Source organism: Salvia hispanica, chromosome 2, assembly GCF_029641045.1.
Source record: "Salvia hispanica isolate PSC_SH4W2 chromosome 2, Shi_PSC_v1, whole genome shotgun sequence".
NCBI lineage: Eukaryota > Viridiplantae > Streptophyta > Magnoliopsida > Lamiales > Lamiaceae > Salvia > Salvia hispanica.
In genome coordinates this window covers 38,655,308-38,675,691 of record NC_142693.1, presented here as the reverse complement: position 1 = coordinate 38,675,691, position 20,384 = coordinate 38,655,308, and the positions used below count along the sequence as shown (strand labels likewise).

The window sequence follows — 20,384 nt, the reverse complement described above, 5'->3', positions numbered from 1 at the left end:
TAAGAATCCTATTTGCCCGTAAAAACATTCGTGCTTTTTTTTTATATATTTCATATTTTACTTTACTTCAATATTATACTACTCCATTTTGAAATCGTTTCATGCATAGGGGCTTCTGCTAAGTTGAAGTTTCTAGACATGAAATACTAATATTTAGTTAATTATAAGACGTTTTATATCTAGCTAATAAGTTATGAATTCAAACTATTACAGATACGAAGGTAAATGGAAAACAATTTTCTTGCTTTTTCAAAAATACAGTGGAAGCACCTTATAATTTCTGAAAAAAATTGTACGACGCATATTCCGACTCTGAGTGGTGGGCCAAAACATTATTTTTGCAGCATGCTAGAAGCCAATTAAAAGCATTTTTTTTAAGCCAATTAAAAGCATTGTTGTCGAACTAGTGCCAAAAATTGACACCTCCATATTTTCAGCTCGTGGGAATTAAGGTTCAACTTTGTTTACCTCAATCTGAACATTTTAAGATAAAATAAAATTCTGTTTTTTTTTATTACACAGTTTGGCAATATTTTGGCAATATTTTCAGGTAAAAATAATAAGTACTCCGTATGGATTTATCTCAAGACTCAAATGCGAACATATTAGTATATTTACATACTACTTACTCTTAGAATTTTATGGAGTGATTTTTGGATTCAAGTAAATTAGTACGTAGATCGTGGTAATGATTGAAACTTTTAAATTCTAAGCATTTGGGTAATTGATTGGCAGACATGCCATGAACAAAAGTGTCGGTTGTATTAGGTGAATTTGCGTTAGAAAAAGGCACGTTGTATTTGATTTTGTTGATTGATTTAATGCTATCCATGCGAATGTGGTTGGGATTAATCATAACATGTACTAGTTTGTAATAGTTCCGGGTTACATGGCCCTAATATTATTGGGTTGGGCCCTATATACATGATTGACACTTGACCATATAATCAATAGCTTCCTATCACCACACAACTTCAATTGTTATGATTGATAAATTATAAACCATAGGTGAGCAAACTCTTATAATCTTATTAGAGGTTACTAAAGCCTTGAGAAGAAATAAGTGAATCCTGTTTTAAATTTGAATTAGAGATTTAGTAAACTATAATTAAAAATACAGTAATTAATCACAAGTCGATTCTAATTAAAAATTGATGCCTACCTAACTTAATTAATAATTGGTTAAAAATAACTCTTTAAATAAATTATCAGATCAGAATCTGAATTTATATTTTTCTAGTAAAACATAAAGATGTGGATATTCGTAACTCGAGACGGTTTTATATTTTCTTCACATATTATGTTTAATGGTTGAAGGGATGTGGGCCTATACTTAATTACGAAGTCCAGAAAATTCCTCGTGGTTTCTTCACAAGCCTGACTGAAATTCTACTACCCAATATCATTTGAAGTTTTCTATAATCACGATTCAGAATACGATCTTAGTATTGCGATTTGCGAACAATACGTTTGGATAGTCAAAACTTAAGGGAAGATCACAGTGGGCTGGAGGGAATTACCGATATCAAAAGATTCAAAACGAAGCATTAGCCCAACAAAATATCCAAACTAAGCCCAATCCATTGAACCTAACGATCAAACCAAGCCCAATCCATACAACAATTAAATACTTGGTCAGGCCCAAATTCAAAATCCACTCAGCCGCGCTGCTGAAGACTGAAGTGGTGTTGCCGCTGCGAAACAGAACCCTCCGAGGATCCTCCGCTCAAGCCATGTTTTTAATTTGTCTCAACAATATCAAAGTAGGTAACAATGCTAAAAACATGGAGTTAAAAAGAGTAAAATATCATAGCTTTACAGCAGGCAATAAAATTAGAAATCAAGCTGTTGCAATGGCATCATTTTCCTGCAATTCAGAGAATCCAAAGCAATACTTCCAAACAAACCGCTGCTTTCTGTCGCGCTTTACACTTTCCACTCTTTATTTATACTCCCAATGCCCCTCTCTCTCTCTCTTTCACACTGATCACGGCGATGAACGGGAAACATCTTCCCCTTTTCCTGTCCTTTTTCACCGCCATCGCTGTCTCCTTCGCCGCTCCACTTGATGTTGAATATCAGACCCTCATCCCCACCTCCCTCCCCTCCCCTCAAACCCTCTCATGGCCCAATCTTCAACAATCCCAATCCCAATCCCAATCCGAATCCGAATCCGAATCCGAATCCGAATCCACTCTCTCAGTAAACTTGCACCATGTGGACAATCTCTCTCCCGCCTTCAACTCATCCCCCCACTCCCTCTTCAAACTCCGCCTCCAGCGTGATGCCGCCAGAGCCAAAGCTCTCTCCGCCATGGCCGCCTCCACCAAGCCACGCGGCGCCGGAGACTTCAGCAGCTCTGTAACCTCCGGCCTCGCGCAGGGGAGCGGAGAGTACTTCACCCGCATCGGCATCGGCACTCCGCCCAGAAACGTCTACATGGTCCTGGACACGGGAAGCGACGTCGTTTGGGTCCAATGCTCCCCCTGCAGGAAATGCTACTCCCAAACCGACCCGCTTTTCGATCCGAAAAAATCCTCTTCGTTCCTCGGAGTCACCTGCGCCTCCCCTCTCTGCCGCCTCCTCGATTCCCCCGGCTGCAACTCCCGCCGCAAATGCCTCTACCAGGTCTCCTACGGCGACGGCTCCTTCACCGTCGGCGAATTCTCCACCGAAACCCTCACCTTTCGGCGCACCAAAGTCAGCAACGTCGCCTTCGGCTGCGGCCACGACAACGAGGGTTTGTTCGTCGGCGCCGCCGGCTTGCTAGGCCTAGGCCGCGGGAAGCTCTCTTTTCCGACCCAAGCCGGCGGGCGATTCGGGAAGAAGTTCTCCTACTGCTTGGTCGACCGCTCGGCCTCTTCCAACCCGTCGTCGATGGTGTTCGGCGACTCCGCCGCCTCGAGGAACGCCGTTTACACGCCGCTGCTCACGAATCCGAAGCTCGACACGTTCTACTACCTCGGATTGAACGGGATCTCGGTCGGCGGGAAGCGTGTGCGCGGAATCACGGCGTCGCTTTTCAAGCTCGATGGGATCGGAAACGGCGGGGTGATTTTGGATTCGGGCACGTCGGTGACCAGGCTGACCCGACCCGCGTATGTGGCGCTGAGGGACGCGTTCGTGGCCGGGGCTCCGAATCTGAAGCGTGATTCGGAGTTCTCGCTCTTCGACACGTGCTTCGATCTCTCCGGAAAGACGGAGGTGAAGGTGCCGACGGTGGTGCTGCATTTTGAGGGCGCGGATGTGTCGCTGCCGGCGTCGAATTACTTGATTCCGGTGGATAGTGATGGCAAATTTTGCTTTGCTTTTGCGGGTACCAACGCCGGCTTGTCGATAATCGGGAATATCCAGCAGCAGAGTTTCCGGGTTGTGTTCGATTTGGCGGCCAATCGGGTCGGGTTTACTCCGCGAGGATGCGTCTAACCCTGACCGATAAGGAATCAAAATCAATCGTGTGTTTTAAATTTTATTTATGTGTATTCCATAACTGCAAACCAAATGCATAAAGAATAAATCGCGTTGCCCTTTTCAATTTTGCTATACAATCAAATTTTGATTTCATATAGCTTTCCTTCAAACTCTATCGACTGATGTAAGCAAATCTAACTCTTGTAGTTGTAGGAGCAAGTTTTTTTTTCCTCTACTAAATTTGTATCTCTATGAATACAAATAAAAGGTACTAAAAAATAAATGATATGTTTTATTTAGTACTCCCTTTCCCTATGTTCCTGAAAATTTGTTACCTTTTTCTTTTCGTCCGTCCCTAAATATTTAGCACTTTTCACTTTTATTATTATTGGTAGTGGATCTCATATTCCACTAATTCATTCTCACTCACATTTTATTATAAAAGTAATATATAAAAGTATGATGCACATGCCACCAACTTTTTAAACTCACTTTCTATTATATTTTTTAAAATTCGTGTCGGGTCAAATGGTGACAAATTATGGGAAACGGAGGAAGTATTTCCCATGTACTCCTACTTTTTCCCTCATTCAACAAGAAGTTGAATCCATCACAACTCTTCATAATAGATATACTTTTCATTTGTAAATAATTCTTCATTTTTATTTAAAACATAGTAGATCCTTCTCATTTGAACTCATCTATATGTATTATATGACATATGAGAGTGTTAGGGTGTCACCACTTATTAAAATATCACTATATCACAATTCATAGTCAATCATTTATACACGTGGATGAATAATAAGTTGGCACGTGGCAAAAAAAAAAACAACTGAAAAAAACGACCAGCAATATTTTGTACACTATACAACAATTTTTCTTGGCCACCAATATCCAACATACTATGGTGTCACGATATTATTTTAAGAGGGATTTCATTTTAATACAAACCATACGCCATATTTACATTAATTACTACAGCATAAGTTATACTTTGTCGTAATAGGAGTATATTTGGAAAATGATAGTAGTACCAGAAAATCGTTTTATATGTAACAAAATTGACCATATATTTATTGCACAAGGATCTATGTACTCTTGGACGAACAAGTGTGGAGTAACATAAACTTTGATGTAAGCAAAGGCTGGCGACACGTACCTCAAGAAGTACGACGTGCGTCCTTTTTGTAATCTAATTTTTTAAATTAGTAATATTTTAAAATTCACAATTTATTTCTTTTAAAAATAAAAATATTTAAAATATAATGGATTTTAATGTACAGTCATAAGAAAATATAAATAAAATAGAAAGTAATTGAAATTATTAATGCAGAATAAGTCTCAAAAAAGAAAAAGATATTACTCCCTCCCTTTCATTACTATGTAATCAACTTTCCATTTTGAGTTGTTACAACCACAACTGGTCAATTTCATCTTTTAGCAAAAAACAAAAAATTCAATCATCTCTTAGGATGTCTCTGGTGGCGCCCTCCCACTAGGACCTCCACTAGTCCTTCCCACAAAAACTGTCTGCCACGTCAGCACTAGCCCTTCCCATTTCACTAGGACTTTCCGCAATAAAATTAATAAATTCACAATTAAAATTAAAATTTTTGGAATTAAAATTTCGACACGAGCCGTATTTATAGAGTTTTTTTTAAAAAAAAAATTAATTTTCGGTAGGACGTCCTACCCACGCCACAGTGACGGACGTCAGGTAGAACGTCGATGCAAGGGGCGAGCCCATCCGACGGGCACTCGGGACGGGCGTGGGCGCCCTTCCCGCCCCTACGGCGGACGTCCGGTCGCCCGTCGGCGACGGGCGAACGGGAAGGGCGACAGTGGAGACACCCTTACTTGATTACATCTCTCTTATTTTATTCTCTATTTCTTACTTTATTTTTTATTTATCTCTCTTATTTTTTCCTCTCTCCACTTTAACTCAAAATATATCATTTTCTTAATTCTCGTGTTCAAAAGAAATCTATCACTTGTAATGAGACGGATAGAGTACATAAAAAGTGTATATTTTCATGGAACGAACTAAATTAACAATAGATTATATTTTTAAAGATAGGAGAGTGATGAATATTTTAATTTGAATAAGATAAAGTGGTTGGTGTATTATTGATTGGAGAGAAGTTATTTTATTACTCTTCCGTTCTATAGTAGTATAGTCATTTTTCGTAATTTTTGTACATTTTATAGTAGTGGATTCATTTCATTTTTTGGTAAAAGTCAACACATTTCTTTTCACTTGCTATACTCTCTTTTACTTTTAATCTCTCTTCATCTCTCTATCTTTTTCATTTCCTACTTTATTAGACTTATTTCTTTACTTAACTCACTTAACACAAATTTTCTTAAATCGCGTGCCGAAAAGAAACGTCTCCACTACTATGGAACGGAGGGAGTACTTCCAAAAATATAAACGTCTCATCTTAATTGGAATAAACCAAAAATGAAAGTGTATCATCTTAGTTGAGACGGAGAGAGTTTAAAACTAACACTCCAAAACAAAATTAGAATTCAAATTTTACTAGCTTTTCTCACCAATTTTTACAATTTCTAGAACTTGTCACGAGTTAAAATATACACTCAGTCCAATTAAAAATGTCACGTTTTCCTTTGGATTGTCTCACTAAACACTAAACATGACACATTTTCTAAAATGAAAAAAACATCATCTCTACTCTTCTCATTCTTACTGTATCCTCTCTTCATCTAACTCATAAAACTATATAAAATCTCGTGACGAAAATAACTCTCCTGTCCCATAAAAATATGTGCACTTTCCATTTTCGTCCATTCCACAAAACTATGTGTATTCCATTTCTGGAAAATTGTCCTTCACTTTTTACCCGTTGACATATTTGGATTTTACATGGTTTTAGAGGGTGGTTATGTATGAATTTGATCATATTTTGTCTATTATTGAACATGTTTATATCTACTTCTCTAGTATGTTGGTATGTTGACCATTTTGTTAATAATGTGTAGAAAAAGGTACAAAATATGTGGATGTGCAGCAGCCTTGATTTGAGACAATATTTACTGGATATTTTGAAGTCCAATCAGCCCATAATGCATATCAATCTCTTCGTCTTCGAAAGAGCTTCGCGTGGGTATCTTGCACGCCTCAATCGAAGTTCGGTAGAAGAAGTTATGGCTGTTACAAGAACACTGCGCTATCCAGAAACTTACACGCGGCCGGGTGAATTTTTACACTGTAAATTCACCCGGCCGGGTACTGTAATTCTGCGCGGAAATGGCCAGAAAGGGGTCGAAAATGACCACCCGGCCGGGTGAATTTTGCTCTTTATAATTCTACCCGGCCGGGTACGCTATTTTGGCGTATTCTCTTGCCAAAAAACGCGATTTTTGATGGGAGATTAAAAAAAAACGCCTAGGGTTCATATCATTCAACATCTACGGCCTCCAACACTCATACACACCTCCAAGAACACTTCTAGAGAGAGAGAATTGAAGATTGAAGACTCCAAATCAGAAGATTGAAGACTTCATTCCATAGATTCGTTCCACAGGAGTTCTTAGTATCTATCTTTCATGTTTTTGTTCGGATTCTTTGTGTTAAACTTAGTTTTCTCCATGAACATGAGTAGCTAAACACCTTTTTTGTAGAATTCTTGGTGAAGATGCATTAATTTCATAGTTTTTATCCAATTGATTTTGTTCTTACCTTACTCTTGTAGTTATTTGATTATTCTTGGGTTTATTCCTTTCAATTGCTTGATCACCACTTGATTGTGTATGATTAATTAGATTAATCGGGAGATGAAATAATTAATCTGGAAATAAGAATAATTCACACCTTAATGCAATAAAACTCGGGAGAGTTGAGGTTTTGAGTGGGGTCTTTGATCTAATCGAGCTTTTGGGAGTTAGGGGTTTTAGGATTAGAAGGGGACTTCAATTCTAGCACCTAATCTACAGGTTTCTCACCTCGGGAGGGGGTTTAATCTATAATTGTGATCGACTTAGTAACTCTAGAGACACCAAAAGGTGAGGCAATTTGATTGGATAAGAGCTTGGAATTGTGCATCGGATCCTTGAGTTCTACAATTTTTCTCCATATTATCTTTTCATTCCATGTTTATTTGCTTTTACTTGTTTATTTGCTTACTATATACTTTTATTAGTGTTAGAAAACAACCAAACCTTTCCGATTCTCTAGATAGTAGTCAACATTTGTTCGTGGTAGTTATGTTGATACAAGTTTGTCTCTGTGGGATACGATACTCTTGCTTGCTAATTGCTACACTGTCCCTGTACACTTGCGGGTACTACTTGTGTTAAAATAAGTCGAGTCAAGTTTTTGGCGCCATTGCCGGGGACAATTTTGTATCAATATAGCTTAATATCGTGATAATAATATAGATTACTAATCTAGATTTTATTTGCTTTATTTTTATTTTTATTTTTTTGAGTTCTCTAATCTTTGTGTTTCCTTGGGCAGGTTGTATGCACACGCGTTCTAAAGGTCCACCTTTAGAGCCAATCGATCTTGAGATCGAAACATCCAACAGGAAGAGGAACGCACAGAGGAGGTTAAACCAAAGGATTCGGGTATCTTCACCCGGTCATAGGCGTCTACCTTCTCCTATCCAGAGAACTCCAGTACCTAGTCCATCTCCACTTCCGTCACCCATACAGTACGAGCCGCGGTCTCCAATCCTAATGGCGGACGAGGAGAACAACACTTTTGAAAACAACAATGAGAATCCCGTTATTCGTCAGCTCCGTGAGCAGATGGCCAACATGCAGAGGCAGTTGGATGAGCAGAATGCGAGACCACCAATTCAGCCCGTGCAGAATCTGTATGCATATAGACGAGTTAACAATCCACCAGTCAATAATGCCGGGATTGCGACCAACAGTTTTGAGTTAAAGCCGGGATTGATAAATAGGGCAGAAGCACATGCATTTGGTGGAACAGGTTCAGAAGATGCCAACAAGCACTTAACCAAATTCATACAAATTAGCAACACGGTGAAGGCTAATGGGGTCTCCGATGATCAGATTCGCCTCAGATTGTTCCCTTTTTCTTTGAAGGATGACGCTAGGGATTGGTATGATAGCATGGATCCCAACTCGGTCGAGACTTGGGATGCAATGGTCGAGCTCTTCTTGGATAAGTACTATCCACCGAGCGAGGCACTAAAGCGCCAAGCTGAAGTCATCTCTTATGCAATGCATCCTTAAGAGAATATTCACGAGGCATGGAAGAGATTCAAACACCTGATGAAGAGATGCCCCAACCACGGGTTAATCCCGGGGCAACAGATCGTAACTTTCCATAGGGGAGCCACTTCGGAGGGAATACGCGAGTTAAATATGAGCGCAGGGGGGTCACTCCTTAAGTTGGGAGAAAACGAGACATTAGAGGTGATTGAGAGGGTGGCAGATGATGGGTGGAAGAATGAGAGAAGCAAAGCCTACAGGGTGGCGTCCGCATCGGATGTTGACAAGATGGACATGATGTCCAAACAGCTGGATTTCCTGACTAGTAAGTTTGGCTATATGGAAACAGAGCCAACCGGACTCGAAAGTGAAGCGGTGAATTACGTGCATCAAGGCAGCAACAATCAGAATTTCAACAACAACTACCGCCACAATCAAGGGGGTGGTAACTTCAACAACTTTGGGAATAGAGCACATCCCAACTTGTCTTATGGGAATCCTAACAGTGCCCTATAGCCACCTCCGGGGTTTCAAGTGTCGAATGGAAAAATCGTTGAGCCGAAGAAGAATGAGCTTGGAGATGTCTTGATGACGTTTATGAAGCAGACAGGGGAAATTATGGCCAATTCTGATAAGAGACTGAAGCAAGTAGAGACAGATGTGTAGAGCTTGAGTATTCACATGAAGAGCATCGATACTAAGATGAGCCAGATTTCACAGGCTGTGGGTATTCAACATCAACCGGGCCAGTTTCCCTCACATACCATTGTCAATCCCAAAGACTGCAAGGATTGCAAAGCCATCTGTGCGACCATTCAACCCGATGAAGTGGAAAGAGAGGTGGATGAAGTGAACCCGTATATATCAATTTATTTACAATTTATACCACTTGAATCCGCTATTAATAATGTGGATCCAACTATCCACTAACACTACTTTAACTACAATTCTCCTCCTCTCTCTTACTTTACCAATTGTGCACTAATTCACGTGTCGTCCTAACTTTTTCTTAACTTTTTCTTGAAAAATAAACTTCTATATAAATGAGGAAATTATAAATGATATCAAGAGGGCTCAAACTTGACACCTCATACAATAATGTCTAAACTCCTTGCCGCTAGGACAAAGGCTCTGGACTACTCCTTCCATCTTACTCCTTCTGTCCCATAGTAATAGAGTCATTTCCCTTTTTAGTAAAAGTCAATACATTTTTCCACACCTACTTTACCATCTCTTACTTTTTTCTCTCTTCATCTCTCTACATTTTTCATTTTCCACTTTATTCTCTCTTTACTTAAGTCACCGTACTGAAAAGAAACGCCTCTATTACTATAGAACTGAGGGAGTAACTCTTAACTAAACATATGCACTTTCCTTTTTAGTTTATCCTAACAAAAATGACACACTTTTCTTTTTAATTTATCCCAACTCATATAACACATTTTGATTTTTAGTAACTTTATCTTTTCAATTAATACACTCAACCATTTATTTCTTTCTCCAATTTAACTCTTTTTTATCTCTTGATTTAATGCTTACACCCACTCTCTCTCTCTAATTAACCACATTAACCAACAATTCATAAAATCACGTGACGACTAAGAAATGTTTCATCTTAGCCGGGACGGAGAGAGTAATACTTTTTCCATCTTGCCATAAGCAAGACGTTATTTTAACACATGATTTTGAAAAATGATGTTTAAAGAATTATGTGAAGATAAAATAAAGTATGAGAGAATAAAATAATGTGAATCATTTATAATGTGATGGGGAGATTACTATTCCCTCTAACCAAGAAAAATAGTTCCTTTTGGAGGTTGTTAAAGTGAGAGATAAGAAAAAAAATAGATAAAATAAGAGAATGAAAGAGAAAAAGTGGGTAAAATATGAGATAAAATTTATATATTTTTTAAATGAAACTATTTTTAGTTCGACACCCAAAAATTATAAAAATAAAACTATTTTTCATGGACGGAGGGAGTGTTTTTTTATACGGAGTACTTCATAGTCTTAAAAAATAGACAAATTTGTAAATGACACGTGTTTTAATGTATAATTGATAAAGTAAGAGAAAAATGAAGAAAGTAAAAATGAGAGGAAAAAGATATTGGAAGTAGTATTACTGTATTAGTAGATTGTGTGATCCACATTATTAGTTGTGTGTTATTGGTTAAAAACTTTTTATATTTAGACTTAGTCTAATTTTGGAGGACGACCCAAAATAATAAAACTATTTTTTTTAGGACCAAGAGAGTATATTTTATAAAACATATTCTCTGGCATTCAATAATAATAGTTTCTTTTTGCCATTTCAGTCTTTCCATTAAATTTACTTAATAAAAATTCATTTTTATGATAATAATTTTCCACAAATTATTCTATTAATATAATCTCAGTATCGAATAACACTACTCTAATTACATTATTTCTTACTCTTTTGTTATTTATTAATTTCACATTAAAATTCAATATTATATCTTGCTTACAATTCTTTTTTAATTTTACATTAAAATTCATTATATCTTTAAATTTCACATTAAAATTCATTATATCTTTAAAATCTATTTTGTTTTTGGAACAGATTATATTAAGAACAAGTAATGCCATAAAAAATCTAACATTTTTATCCCTTCATTATATCTTTAAAATCTATTTTGTTTTTGGAACAGATTATATTAAGAACAAGTAATGCCATAAAAAATCTAACTTTTTTATCCCTTTTTATTATTATGAATATACACTCAATCTTTTCATCCCATGTAAACATTGGATTGTATGTGGGGCCAAATGGAAAGTGATTACGATGAAAAAGTGAAGGCTTGACTATTGTGAATGAAATTGGTTATTTTCCTTGAAGCCTACAGTAGTAACCCATGTGCAGTTTTTTCACCGGAATCTATGCACCTCAATTTGTCGCTTTTGTATTTCAAATCTTATCCCTCACGAATAGCATGCACATTCACCATTTTCAAATTTCACTTTTCCACAGAAATTTAGACATCCCATTCAAGGAACCCTTTTCAACTTTATTCTACTCATACAAAGAAAATTATAGTAATGATAAACAACCCTACTATTTGACTCATGGAATTCAGATGCCCAAGTAATCTCAATAAATATGTGTGGCTAATTGGCTTCACAGAACAATAAATTATTTATATTTTTTGATAAGAACTTTAACACCGACATTGCATTATGTTGAGGTCATTTTGAGGTGGAACTATATATACATGAATTCATTTGAATTTTATTTTTTTTTTATAAAAAGAAAGGCTCAGACCATTCAATATGGTGAGCAAAGGAGTACAAAACTTAAACAAAAACTACAACTCTCCAAAGCAAAGAAACGCCACAAAACAACATACCCATCACAACCAACAACCGCCGCAAACAAAGCCAGCCCAAAAGCAACACACGACAAACCAAAAACTACAGCAAAGTACCAAACATCCACATCAAAGATGAAAAGCCACAACTCACCAGATAAACTTCATTTGTGTCCCAACCATCTTCTAGCTTTAGGTAGGTCTTCGCATACTTGCTCGAGCGAGTAAGGAAAATGTGGACACCATCCTTTAATCCGTAATCCAAGCCTCCAAAGGAGTAGTTTTTTCTCTACATTCCAATTTGGTTTCATCTTTTCGAAGATTACTTTATTCCTGAGCCACCAGATTGACCAAGAGATCACGTAGAAAAGAGAGCTCCAAATTTTCTTATCAAATCTCCTGAACGGTGTGTCCATCCATGTAAGTAAACAAGATATTGGGTCCTTAGGCATGCAAAAGGTGAGATTCCAGCACTTGCATCCAAAATACCCAAGGATACTGGAGAATCTGCAGTGTGAAATGATATGGCCAATTATTTCTGGTTCTTCTCTGAACAGTACGCAAAGCTCATCTTCGACTCCAGGAAAGCCAAATCGAAAGAGTCTCTGCCTAGCGTTTAGCCTGCCTTGCAATATAAACCAAATTAGGAGTTGTGCACGCGGTGGGGCCACATTTCTCCATGCCAACTTTCCGTTAGAGAATTGATTCCTTTCTTTCCCCAAAATGCGAGTCATTTGAACTTTTAGTGACTAATCTCAAAACCTGGTTTACACTTCAAGGCATTTAATTTAGAAATAGAAATATTGTACTACTATTAAATGTATTAAGAACAAGTGACTAACTAACTTTATTTGCTAGTAAAATTGCTGTGAATAAAATGATTTATTGCAATACATGATTAATATTTTCAATTTAAATTTAAATGAAAAAATTTTATAGCTTGTCAAATTCGTTAGCTCTGAAGCGCCATTTAATAAAAAAGTTTGAAAGTTATAATGACTACTTTCTTTTGTTCCAATAAATATGAAATATTTGATTTCAATACAAGATTTTATGTAGTGTTATTTGGTAATTTAATGAAAAGAGAGATAAAAAATAGAAATGAAATTATTTCTATTTTAAAAATCATTTCAATGAAATAACTCAAAAAGAAAAAATGTTACTGTGCATTTTTAATATGACAGAGTCAGAGGCATAGCATAGTAGATAATCATTCTACAATATTTGCCCTTGACAATAATTAGTTGAATACATCATTATTTACGTGCATATCTAATCATATCTCTATAAGTAGTCTGTAATGATTTATTTCAGTAATAAGATGAAGATTAATCCCTTCAATTTAGGTATACTTATTACCACCTGAAAAATATCTAACCTGAAAAAATAATTCGATTGAAAGTATAATTAGTGATAGGCAAAAAACAAAATAAAAAAATATTGACGTCAATAGTATTTGGCATGTGGCATGTCCTCCCATCCATGTGCAACTTGGATATTCTATAACATAACGTGTGAAAACTAAGATGCATCATCCTGTTCTATATATAAATCATATCACCTTAATCATCTGTCCTCTTTAAAATGTCTAATAATGTCGCAGCATTTATTCTACTTATAAAAAACATTCCAATATAAAAACCAGCATTCCCTGTGAATATTACTAGTACTTTATGTTTATGGAGATTGAGTTGAGTAACAATATGAGCATGACGCGCCAATCAAAGTGGATCTAGCTCCAATTACTTTTTCATATTATTAAAATTGCTATTCAATTACTACTTGTCAAAGCCAGATCTTGTCGTGTCATCAAATTGATACTATTCATTAAAGCAATCATTAAATGAAATCAATGACTAATAAATCCAAACTGGTTGCTACTTACATAGTTACATTTACATTTGCAAAACAATCTGATTAATAAATTAGCTTTTCCTTACAAAATATTTCACCTTCTCTTTGTTTCACTCCCCCCCCCCCCCGAATACTGAGGTCTTCTTTCAAATATTACTGCTCCTTACTTATTCAATGATTGGGGAAGTAAAGAAAAATTAGAAGCCGATTACTATATTTTACGAAATAAAATTTTCCATAACAGAAGATTCGAAAAAAAAAAAGATTTTCAAGAAAGGTAAAACTCGCTTCTTGGTAAATGATTTTTGGATCCAATTTCATTTAAGCACACATAATAATGGGCCTAACTTTAGCACAAATATGCTGATACTTTTTCTGTATAGTCAATTTACATTTATCGAAATATTATTTGTGTTAGTTCTGTGTAATTTTAATCAGACGAATATAATAGACCCAGATGTGATCCATCGAGATTTATAGAATTATATAACTACTAAAGTCCATTTTTTTCCCAAAACATTATATATTCGACCCACCCGACGGATGTTAAATTTTAGGGCAAATTGCAAATAATCACAAACTTTTAAAATAGTTTGGTTCTCCTATACATGAACTATGAATGTAGCATGAAAAGTCATGAACTTTATCGGATGTGTAAATTTGTCATCGGCCCACCCGATAGATTTCCAATACAAACTTATCCTACGTGGCGCCAGATGAATGACTTGACAAAACTCCACTAATTCTGATTGTTTATCTTCTATCTTTGCAATCTATGACCTAGAACTTATCACAAATATACAAGTAGCACAAATGAAAACATACAAATCGATTTCCACAAATCGAATTCAGTGCAAAAATCGACATAAACATACAAATCGAATTCAGCATAAAAGTAGCATTGATTCCAAAATTTGAATTGAACCTAAATTAGTCATTTGTCATTTGCCAAGTTACACCTCCGGCACACCACGTAGGATAAGTTTGTATTGGAAATCTATCAGGTCGGGTCGGATGAAAATTTTAAACAGTCCTGTAATGTTCATGACTTTTCATGCAACATTTAAATTTCACGGGAAAAATCAAACTATTTTAAAAGTTCATGACTTTATATACAATCAAAGAGACTCTCTAGCATCAATACAATTATTTTTCTTTCAATTCAGTTTTGGCGTTCTTCAATTTTCATCCAATTGTTAACAAAGATAAATTCCATTCTTCTTAGATATCGAATTTATGTTAGTTCTAGTTAACAATTTAGGAACCCAAACCATCTTATTGATTATTTAGATAAAACAGTAATTGAAATTATCTTGTACTCTGTATTTGGGTTTATTACAGTGGACTGGTGGAAGTAGTGGCGGATCCAGGTGGGGTCGCGCGGGGTCAGCCGACCTCATCGGCGGTCCACCGAACACTGCTGGAAAATGTCATCTTAGACCTTTAACCTGATGCAGTTCCGTCTTTGACCCCACGTCAGCTTCAACTCTACCCGAAGCCTTCCGCCTTTTCCAAAAAATAAGAGGTGAAAGGAACAATTCTAATAAGAATAGAGGATGAGATAAGGAGAGGGGTTGCAGAAATTTCAGGATCTGATGTGGAAGATGAAAAAGACGATGGTTGCTTTAACAAGGTTAAATGATTGAAATATTTGAGCCTATTTTATTCTTATTTGTTGGGCCATCAAAAATGTTGGTAGCTAGTATTAACTAAATAGGTTGGCTCATTTTATGATTAACTAATCATAATTATTTTTTATAATTTTCGTTTCATCAATTACAATTTCATTATATTGTTTACTCATTTTTTGAAACTATTATTTAAATATTTGGTACTGAGAATTTTAATGGCTATTGTATATACAAATATTCAGTGACTACTTATAATATAATGATTTTTTAAATAATTATTTATATATTATACTCCCTCCATCGGTCATAAACGAGCCATTTCTATTGGGCATATGATTTAATGAATTAATTTTTAAAGAGTTAAACTGGAGATAGTAAAGTACTCCCTACGTCCCATAATAAATGTCACACTTCTCTTTTTAGTTTGTCCCACAAAAGGTGTCACATTTCCTCTTTTGGAAAAAGTTCTCTCTCACATCAATTATAAAATTATATTTTCTCTCACCACTTAACACACAAAATAACATCTTCTAAAATCTAGTGTCATCTCCCAAGTTTGACATTTCCTATGGGACGAGGGAGTATGAGATAGAGAAAATAGAGGAGTGAAAAGAATAAAGTATTTGAGAAAATAAAGTAAGAAAGAAGATTTTTTGTTTTAAGGGAATGACTCACTTATGGTGGGACATCCCAAAAATGAAAGTAACTCGTTCATAACGGAGGGAGTATTTATTATTATTCTATTCGACCCCATGGATTCCATGTTCTGGATCCGTCATTGGGTGGAAGTATCAACTAGTAATATGCAAAAGCCTTAGGCCATCCACATCCCTATCTCTTAACCATCTCATCTCTTCACTATTCATGAGCTCCATTGTACTTTTTACCATATCTCTTAATTAAGAGACAACACCTGCATCCCTCCATCTCTTGACCATCTCATCCTTTAACTATTCAATCAATTTCATTTTTTATTTTTATTTCCAAAAAATTCAATTAATAAAAACACACTTTATTAAATAAAAGAAAATTACAATTTAAAATCCTAAAAAAATAAAAAAGACATAATTTTGAGATGAAGAATGTAGAGTGTTTGAGTGAGAATAGAGAGTTTTTTTTATGGTGGATAGTTTGTGGGAATGATTTGGTATTTATAGAAGTGATTGGAGGCTTAAAAAAAAATTTAAAAAAATTAAAAATTTGAAAAAAACGGCTATAAACGGCTAGTATAATTTTTGGGATTTTATTTTTATTATTTTTAAATTTTTGAATTTTTTCTGAATTTAAAAAAAAATAATTTTAACGGATATAAACGACGCACACTCGCGGGCCGGCGAGTGGGCGTCACGGACGAACATGAGCGCGCCACATCGCCAAGGCGCGTGGCGAGACATCTCACCACCTTGCTTTTCTGGAAGAGATAAGAGACGAGATAGGGACGAGACGGAGCTTGCATCGCTGTCTCTTATCCATCCCGTCTCTGAGAGACAAGATAGAGACAACGAAGAGATGGCGCTGCAGATGCCCTTACAATCTATTTCAAATTTCAATCATATAACCCTAGTTTCTTGAGATCTTAGAGCCCAAATTCCCACCAATTTGTGTTCTACCTTCGTCTCTTCTATCAATCATGGGATTAAAAAATAGTCAGAGTCCACCATCAAAACCTAACAAAATGAATAAAATTTCCTAGCGAATGTGTTAACATTGTAATCCCTCCGTCCCATAGTAGATGTCACACTTTCCTTTTTAGTTTGTCCCGCAAAAGATGTCACATTTCCTCTTTCTGAAAAAGTTCCCTCGTACATCAATTATAAAATATATTTTTTCTCACCACTTAACACACAAAATAACATCTCCTAAAATCCCGTGTCATCTCTATAACGGGACGGAGGGAGTACTTATTATTCCCTCTGTCCCAAGATATTAGACCCTTATTCCTTTTTGGGGTGTCCCAACATATTTGAGTCATCTCTATTTATGGTAAAAATCTACTTTACTACCAACTCCACTTACACCACTAAATAACATCTCCTAAATTCTTGTGCCCAAAAGAAAAGGCTCTAAGACTATCCCCATTGGTGACACCCACCCAACCCAACCCCAATCAACTTTTGAATAAAATACTCATTTCTCTTTCATCCACATATACAACCCCCAACTTATTAAAACTTTTACCTCCATCAATGACTCCAACTCAACCCCAATACATATTTTCTTTTTCATATACTTTCAATCAATATAAATTTTATATTTATTCAAATATATTAAAAAACTCATATAAAAATTATATAAATTATTTTATAATTCAAATTTATAATAAAAATTATTACACATCCATATATAAGTGAAGTACAACATAAAAAAAAAATACACAAATAAAAGAAATACGGTACAATAATAGAAAATAAACAAACCAAATTACAAACTAAAGTGAAAAATAAGAAAGATTACTAAAAAAGATAAACATTACACATTCAACTATTTGTGCCAAATTTATCCCAAATGTGCTCAATCAAATCATCTCGAAGGGCAATATGAGCTTCTCTATTGCGGAGTTGATCTCGATTTGTTATATAAGAAAACAAACTCCCAATCCGTTGAGTAGAGTAGCAAAAAGCTTCAGCATTTCCTTCTTGTGCTCTTGTAGGTGTATCTTCAAAAAACTCAGTAGGATTATAATAATTTTGATATGTATCACGTTCATCTTCTACTATCATATTATGCATGATTATACAAGCAATCATATTTTTTCCCATCAACATCTTGTCCCAGACAAGGCATGGCCTTCGCAAAAATGCGAAACGCGCTTGTAGGACTCCAAATGCTCGCTCAACATCTTTTCTGATAGACTCTTGGAATTGAGCAAACAACTTATGCTTTTGAATTTGTGGAGAAGCAATTGACTTCACAAATGCAGCCCATGCAGGGTATATGACTTCTCTTGTTGGGTATCTCCGAACAAGTTTTGGGCGACATTGTTTGATGTGGGAATTTCAGTAGATGTAGGAATTTGGCTTAGATTTGGAGATAATTCAAAGTTTTGTGAATACTCGGGATTTGAAAATGATTGGGGATTCTGATAAGGTGTTGCAAAATTTGGAAAATTTTGCGAACTTGGATATTCTGATGATTGTTGATAATTTTGGGAATTAAAATAGTTTGGGAAACAAGAGCGATAATTTGGATGATTTGGATCCATAAAACCAAATTTATCAAAACAAGAATGAAAGGGCGATAATTTGGAGGATTTGGTTGCTTTTGTGAGGAATTGTATATGTTAAGTGGGATATATATAGAAAAGTGAACCACAATGTAGTAGCAAATAATAAAAAATAATAAATTAAAATAAAATAATAAAAAATGAAGTAGTCAGATGTCATTTTATGGAAGAGTGGTTCACATGATTTTTTTGGAAGAATAATTCACATGATATTTGAAAAGATATATAGAGTTAAATGTAATAATCATTGAATAAAAAAATAATAATTAATAAAACAATCAAAATTTAATGTAGTGCAAATTTTTCAAGATTGAAAATGTGATGTAGAATTATATTGTTATTGTGCAAATTTATTACAACATACATGTAGTCCAATAATAAGTAATAAAATAAATCAATAATAAAAAGTGAAAAAAGAAAAAGAAAAAAGAAATCAAATATTCAGCCATTAATATTATGACATGTGGCATATGCCCCTCACTTTGTTTGGTGGCGGCAGGGTGCTCCCAATTGATGAGGGGTGGTTGGTTTTTTTTGTTTTAGAATTTTTTTTAATTATACTTATTTTGTTTTTTATGAGTGACATTGTGTGTAGTGTCACCAATGGAGGTGGTCTAAGAGCATCTCCAGTGGCAATAGGCCAGCCATAGGCCAGCCACAGGCTAGCCACTTTCTCTCTCTGCCACGTCATCAGCACTAAAATTCCACCTGCCACATAAACATTTTAATCAAATAGACTAGCCACAGGCAAGCCGCAATAAAAATAATTCAAAAACAACTACATTTACGGAATTAAATTTACGATAAATTACGGAATTAAATTTACGAGACATATACGGGAAAATTCATTCATTTCATTTAAAAAAAGTACATTCATTTTTTTAAAAAAATTACATAATAAAGAAAAAAACTATCGTCGTGCAGTCTTCCGTGCCCACAACTCTTCAATTATATCCTTTTGGAGTTGAATATGAGCATTCACTTGGCGCATGTTTGCATGTGCCTGGAGGCGGCCGGCTTCATCATGAGGTACCCCATGTCGTACGTTAGGGGTGGCCGTTCCGTGGCTTGGACCGGCTTCATCGTCATTAGCCCAATTAGTCAGTTGTACGCCTTCGTCTTCGATGATCATATTGTGCAAGATAATGCAGGCGTACATTATATCACCAATGCAACCGACATCCCACAAACGCGTTGGACCCTTGATTGCTACCCATCGAGACTGGAGCACACCAAATGCGCGCTCCACGTCCTTGCGCGCCGACTCCTGCCGTTCTGCAAAGTAGGCCTTCTTGTCATCACTTGCGTGCCTGATTGTCTTCACAAAGATGGGCCACCTAGGGTATATCCCATCCGCCAAGTAGTAGCCCATATCATGCCAGTTGCCGTTGGCCACAAATGAGACGGCCGGACCGATGCCTTGACACTGCTCGTTGAAGAGGGGCGACGAGTTGAGGACGTTGAGGTCGTTGTTCGACCCGGCTACCCCAAAATACGCATGCCAGATCCACAGCCGGTAATCAGCTACGGCCTCGAGGATCATCGTGGGATTCGTTGACTTGTAGCCGGTCGTGTAGGCCCCCTTCCAGGCAGTCGGACAGTTCTTCCACTCCCAATGCATACAATCTATGCTGCCTAACATCCTGGGGAACCCATGCTGCTGCCCGTGCATCTGCATCAGATCCTGACAATCTTGGGGGGTAGGGCTTTGACTCAACTTTATTTTACCCAAAT

At 36.2% G+C, this 20,384-nt stretch overlaps 1 pseudogene; it reads left to right on the top strand.

The window, feature by feature from the left end:
* Positions 1–1,862: 1,862 nt before the first annotated feature.
* On the top strand, positions 1,863–3,535 carry LOC125210548 (aspartyl protease family protein 2 pseudogene; annotated as a pseudogene).
* The last annotated feature ends 16,849 nt before the right edge of the window (positions 3,536–20,384 follow it).